The 7,733-nt window shown below is 48.0% G+C and overlaps 1 long non-coding RNA gene across 2 annotated transcripts; it reads right to left on the bottom strand.

Moving 5' to 3' along the window:
• Nucleotides 1–778: 778 nt before the first annotated feature.
• Nucleotides 779–7,370, bottom strand: LOC115293636. Of its 2 annotated transcripts, none has more exons than XR_003909541.1 (3): nt 7,312–7,370; nt 5,839–6,007; nt 779–925 (listed from the first exon to the last, which is right to left on the bottom strand). It is a non-coding gene; the product is annotated as an uncharacterized LOC115293636 (long non-coding RNA). The 2 variants fall into 2 exon arrangements; XR_003909542.1 differs by lacking the exon at nt 779–925 and adding an exon at nt 1,652–1,681.
• Between the last annotated feature and the right edge of the window lie 363 nt (nt 7,371–7,733).

Below are 7,733 nucleotides of genomic sequence, written 5' to 3'. Positions count from 1 at the left end.
TTTGGCTCAGGTCATGATCCTATGCTTTGTGGGTTCGAGCCATGCATCAGGCTCTGCACTGACAGCATGGGTCCTGGTTGGGATTCTCTCTCCCTCTCTCTGTGCCCTTCCCTTGCTCCCTCTCTCTCTCTTTCTCTCTCTCAAAATAAATAAATGAACATTTAAAATCATACATACTTTGTATATCTTGTATATTATATCATCTGACATGTGTATGTACATAGGTCATAATATTTTATTAGAAACATTGTCATGTATTACATAACAGATATAGATATAATTTTTTGTCTTTTATTTATCTTGGCTGTGAGTTTCTAGAAATGAGGAACTGAGACTTAGGACATCTTTGTAATTTCCTTACATAGACCTCTGGCCCTGTGCCCAGTCAATGGTAAATGTTTAATCAGTGCTTCTCCCAAATGGAAGAGAGACTACCGCGCCCGTGTGCGGTATCGTTGGACGGTCCCGTACGTCCCACTTTGCTGTCCTCACCCACTCACGACCAGCAGGTGACAAGCACCTCAGTGGGCAATGTCACTTCAGTCATGACCATGTTGCTCTTACCTTCTTGAGAGAAAAGTATGTTCCCTGACATTCACGTGGAGCATTTTGCTTTCCACAGTCAAGTTTCCACAGACATTGTTCCAGTGGACCCACCATCCCTCCCCCCAGATAAAGTAACTAGGAGAAGTGAATTCATTTGAAGCTAAGCATGGAATAACAGACCAGTAGTAAAATGAGTGTTTTTGTGGAATTACACTTTATTACCAGAAGAATGCACTCCATCTTCTTCCACATGGAAGATTCCGGCATTATGTGTGTATGTGATGGAAAGCTCGTGTCCTGTTCGTGTCACATAAATACGACACTCCACCAAGGCCCAAGGTGCTACCTAGACATTTTCCAGTGACTGCAGGCGTCCCTTCTGTAGAAAAGAAGGAGAGAGCCGAGTGTTTAGAGTCAATTACTCTCGTCCTAGAATCCTGAACTAACACGCTGGGAGTCGACATGCTAACATGTCTGGGGTTTCTTCTTCATTCTTCAGCCAGAAAATGACAGTTTTCCTTCATTCAAAGGTAGGAATTGTGTTTGTAGACAGACTTCCTTTTTTTAAAAATGTTTACCTATCTTTAAGGAGCAGAGAAAGAGACAGCACAAGCAGAGGAAGGACAGAGAAAGAAGAGACACAGAATCTGAAGCAGGATCAAGACTCTGAGCTGTTAGCACAGAGCCTGATGCAGGGCTCGAACCCATGGACCGTGAGATCATGACCTGAGCCGAAGTTGGACGCTTAACCGACTAAGCCACCCAGGTGACCCATCATCTTATTTTTAAATATTTATTTATTTATTAATATCCTATATTGTCACATTAGCTAACACACAGGGTACACAGTGTGCTCTTGGTTTCGGGGGTGGATTCCCATGGTTCATCACTTCCATACGACACCCAGTGCTCATCCCAACCAGCGCCCTCCCCCACCCCCTATCAACCCCCAGTTTGTTCTCTATATTTAAGAGACAGCAACATGATTTTAAGAAAAAGGAGAAAATTATATAGGGACCAAGGGCAGGCCACCCCTAAGTGCTTCCCACTTTGGCATCTTGATTATTTTAAGTAAAAATTACCTAAGAAACAGCAGGTGCAAGGACACGCAGGCCCTCCTCTGTGCCCCAGAAAGCTGTGAGAAGTGAAAACACATCCCTATCACCAGAGATAAAAGCTTCTAAGCAAAGAAAGCTGTAGAAACAAATCTTCTTACTGCTTTTCACATCAGCTACCTCTGCCCAAATTCTGCTTAGAATTCCTTACTAATTAAAGATCCCAAGCATCTGCTTTCTTTATCCTGCTAATTGCTCTCAAAGTTATTGTCTCTTTGTCTCAAAAGTATAAAAACTGCTTGTCTGGCCATTTCTTTTGGTCTCAATTTCATTATTGGGCCTCATGTGCAGGTCATAAAACTTTGAGATTTTTCTCCTGCTAACCTATCTCACATAAATGTAATTCTTCAACCAGCTGAAAACCTTGAAAGGTAGAGGAAGAATTTTTCCTTCCCTACAAGGAGAGAGAGAAGAGGGAGATGAAGAGGAGGAGGGGGAGGAGAAGGAGGAAGGAGAGGAAGAAGGAGGAAGAAGAGGGAGGGGAAGGAGGAAAGGCAGGAAGAGGGGGGGGAGAAAAGGGAGGAAGAGGAGAAAGGAGGAGGGGAGAGAATGGAGAGGGAGGTGGAGGGGAGAGAAGGTGGAGGGAGGAGGGAGAAGAGGTCGAAGGGCAAGAGGGAAAAAGAGAAGAAAGAGGGGGAAAAGGGAGAGGAGGAGAGGGAAGAGGAGAGAAAGAAAGAGATCAAATATTTCTCCTCATTGAGTCAAGCTCCTTTAATCCTAAAGCCATCTTCTTCAAAGTGCAGTTAATGAAACACTCAGGAGCACAGTCCTATTAAAAGCCCAACACTATTCTTTAGTATATTTTAAGGATGATGTCACAAAATTAGGCACACCCTACATTTTACAAATCACTTTTAAGGTTTTAACACCATCTGATATTCATATCAACGGAAGGAGGGCATTTTTGCTGTATCTGGAGATTCAGAAGTTTTAAGGGGATTGTTCCCAGGTCACATGAGCAGCATGCTGCCTGGTGGGGACAAGTCCAAGGTCTCAGGCCACGTGGGGCCAGCTTACATGGTGTCCATCACAGCTACTGCTCATGAGTCTTCCAATATCCCAACCTCCTCAACGCTATGCTTTAATTCTCGAAACATGACTAGTGAGGACAGTTTCAGAAATCACGCTCGCGTGTGAAGTGTACATGTCACGGTGGACGACTGTCCACGTCCTGCCATCACCAAACGTGTAACGTAGTGGGAGAGACAGAAACAAAAGCTATATTTGAAATGCAATTCAAATTATAGTAAAGAAAGAGCAAGTGCCCCGAGGTGTCCAACGTGTTTGAAGGATACGAGAGAAGTGAGAAGTGACAGGTAGAGCGTGTCAGTGCAGCCAACTCTGAGCTTTCAGGGGCATGCCACTCAGCGCTCCAAGGACTGTCGTCCCCAGTGCAGGGAATGCAGGGTGATAACTGGTGCGGGGTGCCACCTGCATGGCCCTGCACCAGCCTGTGGCCAGCCCCTACCTCCTTAGTCAGCTTCCTCCTGCAACACACTGTAACAAGCCTTGAATGTGACTCAGGGGTGACGACAAGGTACGTATGAGTAAGAGTGAGTGTCGACGGCAGTAGTGGGGGGCAGTTACAGGGCCTCAAGACAGAAATGTATTCACGGACTGAAGAGTTGGATCTGCCCTTCAGTGGACGGTAGGTCATAGTTTAGAGGGCGATGTGCACAGGTGTTTGGTCTAGTCGGATCTGTTCAGCAGCTGACCTTGATGGGACAGCAATAACAAGTGACAGCAGAATCTAATTGACAAGGTCCTTTTGAGATGCCACGCCACAGAAGAGGTAGGGACAGCAGAGGAGAAATGCAGTGAATACGTAAACAGTAAAACTGGTGAGAAGTGTTGGCCGCATACCGGAGAAGGTGAAAAGATGGGTTGGGGGCGGGCCTCAGATCGCTAAAGGCAGTGACTCATGGGGGGCAGCAGTCAGAGAGCTCCGCAGGAGAGGGGAGATGGGCTCAGCAGCAGATGTTCCAAGTTTGAGAAGCCTGGGCTTGCCCAGTGTGAAGCGAGGCTCCATCAGGAGACAGGACAAACCTGCAGCCCAGAAGAGAGCAGTGAGCCCAGATCCAGACTTAGAGTCCGTGGCACTAACTATGACTTTAGTTAGAAGCCTTGGGAAGCAGGAGGGACTACCCAGAGTGAGCTTGCTGAGGGAGCCCAGAGGGAAGGGAATGCCATCTTGTAAAGCCACAAGAAGAAGAGGGGCCCACAGGGAAAGCAAGAGAAAATGCCAGAAGACAAGGAAGAACAGCGTGTTGTGCCTTGGGAGTGACAGGAGCAGAGATTTCCAAGCAGGACAGAGTGTAGAGCAACGTCTGCTACGGTGAAGAACAGCAAGCATAGGGCGGAAATGTCACCGTCAGGGTAACAGTTACAAGTCCCCATTGACTTTATGGGAAGCCACTTCTGTGCCACGGTGGAGTTAGAAGCCGGCTGTGGACCGAGAAAGAAACAGCGGGGCTGGGAATGGAGAGAGACTTCCAGCAATGGAGGGATGCAAACCATACAGAAAGGTGACCTTCCTTAAACTCATGACTCCATTAAGGTAGCACTTAATGGTGTTTTCCTTACCTTCATGGTGTCTTCCCCTCCATGACCCTGCAGACCAGGTGGGGTAGGCAGAGCCCAGGCATTGGGTGGATGAGAAGTGAAGGCTGAGTGTCAGAAGGGAGACAGAGACAGCACCGGAGAGGGTGTCTGCGTCACTGCCCGAAAACAAAGCCTCTGGGACAAGGGACCGACATCTGGGTTGTCCCTATGGCCCCTCCCTCCTCCACCTGACAAATCAGTCTGGGCTCATTTTTGGCTTTGGTTCTGGGGAGTGTGAATGCCATAATTCATGGTCAAAGTCCTGCCAACACTTTGAATTCAGTTCTTATTGGCATATTATTTTTCTTTTTATTTTCTTCTGGGCTCTGCCCAGGGGCACCTGGGTGGCTCAGTCGATTGAGTGTCTGACTCTTAATTTCACCTCAGGTCATGATCCCAGGGTCGTGGGATCAAGCCCTGAGTTGGGCTCTGAGCTAAGCATAAAGCCTGCTTAAGATTCTCTCCCTCTCTCTCTGCCCCTCCCCTGCTCATGCTCTCTCTTTTTCTAGAATTAAAAAAAATGTCTTCTTCATTCCTCTGGTTGTTAGAGGTAGGGCAAATCAGACATGATTTTCAGGAAGACACTCAGATATAAAAAGTCAAAGGGGAGAAGTCAGTTGCTGTATTAATGCAGAACATAAGAATCAGAGTGCTTGGGAAGATTTTGGTCTAAAAGATATTATATTTTATACCACTGGAATCCAATTTTAAATCTGTAGTATTAGGATTTTTGTGGGCTTTAATTACACAAATCTAGAATAAGTGGGATCTAGATTTCCTCTCCTTAGGACATGGTTAATTACAGGCCAGGGAAAATGAGGGATCAGTGGGAGTCCTCGCCATCTCCTTTAGGAGGGCTTCGTAAAGAAGGATGTCAGAGACTGACTCGATCCTTCGCTAAAGCCCCAGGGACCATTCTTTGCCTCTTGACTTCTATTCCCCATCACAAAACCCACTCGTAGCCTCCTTTTTGGGATGCGGTATGCACCAGGCATCTAAAACTCGGATCTCTTGCAAGAGGCTGTGGACAAACTGTCACATGCATGCCCCGAAAACAATAGTCTGTGGCACCTAGGAGAGCAAATTAATGCAGGAAGAAATTTATCAACCCCATGGTGGCATCAGGCTGATTCAATTTTCAAATGCTCATTTAAGTGCAACAGAAGCCATCTATATATTTCCCTTTATGACTTTACATTCATAATGTATGTCCTGCCAGGAATCTGGTACCTGGCTATGTAGTTAGTCTATAATGTAGAGAATTTGAGAACAGAATTAAAAGGTAGAATGCACATACTTGACTTTCCCACCTCCAAAGCCCTTGGGGTTTTGGGGTTCAGCCCACAGTTCCTGAGACCAGGAATTCCAGGCTGTGTAGTTAGCAATGGAAGCCCAGTCATGGCCCAGTCTAGAATAGTTTTGAAGGGTGTGTTTGTTGTCACGTGTTCTCCGTGCCTTAGTCCTGGGACAGAGGGGACTGCTCCTGAGACAGCAAGATGTGTAAGGGCGAGTTCTGTGGTTTTAGGTCCCAGGCCAGGCACAAGGACGAGTAAGGGCAGTCCCTTGGGGATCCTACCTGTGGTGGAGAAAGACGAGTACCTTCTGTAGAGCAGAAACGACCAGTGGTGGGTGGCCTATTCTTTATTCCGGCAAAACAAAGCAAAACAAAAAGCAACCACCAGTATTCAATCCGTGCTGCTCAACAAGAGGCCTGCAGACCAGCAGCTTCAGAATCTCCTGGGCACCTGTTAGAGATGAAGAAGGAATCTCCAGCCACAACCCAGACCAACTGATTCAGAATCTGCATTTTATAGGATGTGCATGTCTGCTCAAGTTCGAGGAACACTTTGTCAAAGTGGGTCAAAGACAGAGACAAGGATCCCTTGTGGCAGAGCCCAGCGCCTCCAATGCTGCTGGCCTCCCACCATGGAGGATGCTGGCCTCTGTCCCCTCCACTGGTCTGCCTCATTTTCTCCTCGCAGATTTCTTTATCTGCCCTCCAAGCATAGCAGTAATCCTCAGTTTCTTCCTCTTCCTCGTGCTGTTCTCACTGACTTCTATCTCCCAGGGCAAATGCTTCAAGCCTGCGCCTTTAGCCCCCACAAGTCAAAATCATGGGTGCTCTTGAGAGCTGATTTTGGCTGGAACCATGCAAAAGAGTGTCCTCTAAATGCTGGCTGCCATTAAACATAATCGAGTGCTTCCTTGTGCTGGCCCTGTTCTCGACGCTTCTGCTGGGTCAACTCTTAAATCAGCCTTCACAATGACCCCCTTATTCCCATCATTTTACAAATTCGGGACTTGGAGAAGAGAGAGGTTAAAGACAGGCTCAGGTCCTGCAGATAGCACATGGAGGAGGGAGGAGCCAAAGCTGTCTCCCAGGGTGCTATGGCCTGTGCCATAGCCACCAGACTGTCTCGTCTCTCTTCAGTGAATTCCAACATGGCCTCCGTCACAGACCGCCATGAGCCCCAGGCTCACTCACCCATGCAGCTCTCTGATGTGCAGCTCAGGCACCCGGACCCATTCCACCTGCCTGTCCCTCTCCCCAACCATCCTGGCATCCTGGCCATCTAGTCTGTCTCTCACAGGCATCAGAAAACCAAGCTTGACCTCCCTCTCCCTACCTCTCCCACTCCTCCACCAAATGCTTACTGCTTATCACTGTGACCACTGAGATGCTCTGGGTGATCCCCAGTGTGACCCTGGCCCACAGACATGATAACGCGCGCGTGTGTGTGTGTGTGTGTGTGTGTGTGTGTGTGTGTGTTTCAGCCTCAAGTCATCTGTTAGGACCTCAGGATGTTGTCCCTGCTGGCTCAAGTCAGCCCTCTAGAGGAAGCCTTGTTGCCCCCATTTTGAAGATGGACAGACTGAAACACAGCGATGGTTAGCAACTCATCCAGGCCCTCACAGCTGAGGCATGACCAGACACAAGCAGGACCGATGGAGAGTTTATCTAGATTCCTCCTCAGAATGAAGCTCGTTCTCTCTGTTTCATGCAGGTGTGCATTTGTGCAAGCCCGTGTTTCAGCCAGGCATAGGATACCAAGATGTCTGGTGGTCCCACTGATGTCCACACCTTCCCGTTCAATCCACCAACGTGCCAACATTCTGGAGGGTGGTGCTGGCATGGGACGGAGTCCTACACCTTTGTGCCACATGGTTGCCTGGAGTTTTCTCTACATCACAAATGGAGCAGGCTTTGTGTCCCCTGAAGCTCCATTGTATCCATGAACCCACTAGACCTTGGTTCAAAGGAACAGTGAAACATATGTTAGTGAAAATGACATGGATAAATAGGATCCGTTTACTTGTGAGAAGTTAAGGGGATGATGAAGATGCGGGCCCGGTTGGGGCACAGATGGCAAATTCAAGTATCTGCCAGGTGTGCCCTTGCCGGGTTCAACGCACATCCTGTCCATGCGCCATACTGCCCGCCCCCTCACCACCTCCACCCACATACCCACA

The sequence above is a fragment of the Suricata suricatta genome, chromosome 6 (assembly GCF_006229205.1).
Source record: "Suricata suricatta isolate VVHF042 chromosome 6, meerkat_22Aug2017_6uvM2_HiC, whole genome shotgun sequence".
Classification (NCBI taxonomy): domain Eukaryota; kingdom Metazoa; phylum Chordata; class Mammalia; order Carnivora; family Herpestidae; genus Suricata; species Suricata suricatta.
Note: the sequence above shows the minus strand (reverse complement) of the source record. Positions and strands in the feature narration are given on the sequence as shown.